Genomic DNA, 1,984 nt, shown 5'->3' with positions numbered 1-1,984 from the left:
TTTCGGCCATCGTTATTTTTAAATGAAAATAAATGACAAAATTATGTATTGTTCCTAATATGTCATGGACCATAAAATGACAAATGTCATTATATAAAGTGTTCTAGTAGTCTCTGCATTTGCTGAGCTACATAATGGAGTGGAAAGGGCACTAAAGCTGGAGGTAAGAGTCCTGGATTCCAGCCCCTGTTGTGCTGCTAACACAGTATGACCAGCCACGTCATCAACCCGGAACCTTTGCTGCTTCCTTGGGAACTATAAGGGTTGGACTTGATCTCTAATGGGTCCATCCTGCCACAGGCCTTTTGCATATGCTGTTCGTAGCAGTCTTCCCACCATCCACACACAGATACCAAATCTTACTTATTCCTTAAATCTTAGTTAAAATGTTCTTTATTTTGGGAAACTTTTCCTGATTGCACAGATTAAGTCAAGTCTCCCTGTTATATGTTTTCACAGTACTCTCTCTCTAATCACCTGTCAGGGCTCATATTGGTTGAGTGATTGCTTAATTATTTTTGTCTTCCCTGCTGGGCTGGGAACCAGGAGGGTGTGGACTCCACCTCTTCCAGTTCAAGAGTGTATCGCCAAGGACTCCACTCGGTTCGTCATATACAGTAGGTATTCAGTAAATGCTTACTAAATGAATGACTATGAGCTTTTTTTACATCTTTTGGGCCATGATAGAAAAACAGGAACTGGATTTACTTCCCACCTTCAAACAACTGGACAAAATATATGAAACAATAGTTTACAGACATTGGACAATGGGCAGCACTTGACTATGATTCCTGAAAAGGAGACAAATGAAGTGAGCACTTCTGGTGCCCCCCCCTCCCCTTACTGTCTTCTCAGGCATAGCTTGGTGGTCTTAGTAGAGAAAATCTGTGGGGAAGATTCCTGCATGGGTGTACGTGCACACACATGCACACACACACACAGTTTAACAAAGCATGGTCCTGTCATCGTGTATATTTCTCCCCATGAGCTCTATCCCAAGCTTGAGTCAAGTACAAGAGGTTTCCCCTGGTTTTCCTGCCATCTCTTCAATATGCCATCTTTGACTTAAAGCCTACTTTGTTTGATATTAGTATAGCCACTCACAGCTCTCTTTTTCCATCTTTATTCTCAACCTATATCTGTGTGTGAGTGAATCTAAAGGGAATCTTTTGTAGATAGTATGTAATTGGACATTGCTTTTAAAAGTCCATTCACCAATTTCTGCCTTTTAATTGGAGAGTTTAATCATTTCCTTTAGTTCTTTAGAAATTGTTTGCTTTTCGCTCTTTGAACATATTTAAAATAGCCAATTTAAAGTCTTTGTCCAGTAAGTTTAACATCTGGCCTTTTTAAAAGGACAGTTTCTAGTTTACAGTGTAGTGGGTTTTTTTCCCTGTGTGTAGACCATACTTTTTGGTTTCTTTGTGTGTCTCCTATTTTTTTGTTGAAGACAGGACTAATAATTTTTATTATTATATATTTGAATAGAATAACCCCTTTTTAGTGTTTGTTGTCATTGGTTCTTGTTTGTTTAGTTCCTTTTCTGAACTAATTCTATGAAGTCTGTATTCTTTGTTGTATGTGCTCTTTGAAGTCTCTGTTCTATTAGTGGTCAGCTAATAATTGGCCACAGATTTCCTGAAGCATTTGGAACCAAAATACGTGTATAAATCAAAATATTCAGCACAACATGGTGTGTAACACTCTGTACCTTTTATGAATCCATAATAATCTACATGATTTCTTAATGTTTCAGTAAGACTTGTTTCCTTGAGTGTGACATATGTAAAGTCTGTACTACCTGGAAAATAAGGCTTATAGTTCATTTATACATTGCTCAATTCATTCATTCATTCATTCATTCATTCATTTGTTCATTTGTTCATGTGTTCTTTCACCAAAGACTACTTGATAGATGGTGGGAATTTAAACAAGACATAGACCCTCCTCTTAGGTAGGTCACAATCTAGCAGTGTGACCTTGG

Source organism: Vulpes vulpes, chromosome 13 (assembly GCF_048418805.1).
Source record: "Vulpes vulpes isolate BD-2025 chromosome 13, VulVul3, whole genome shotgun sequence".
Taxonomy (NCBI): Eukaryota; Metazoa; Chordata; class Mammalia; order Carnivora; family Canidae; genus Vulpes; species Vulpes vulpes.
This window is presented reverse-complemented; position numbering follows the sequence as displayed.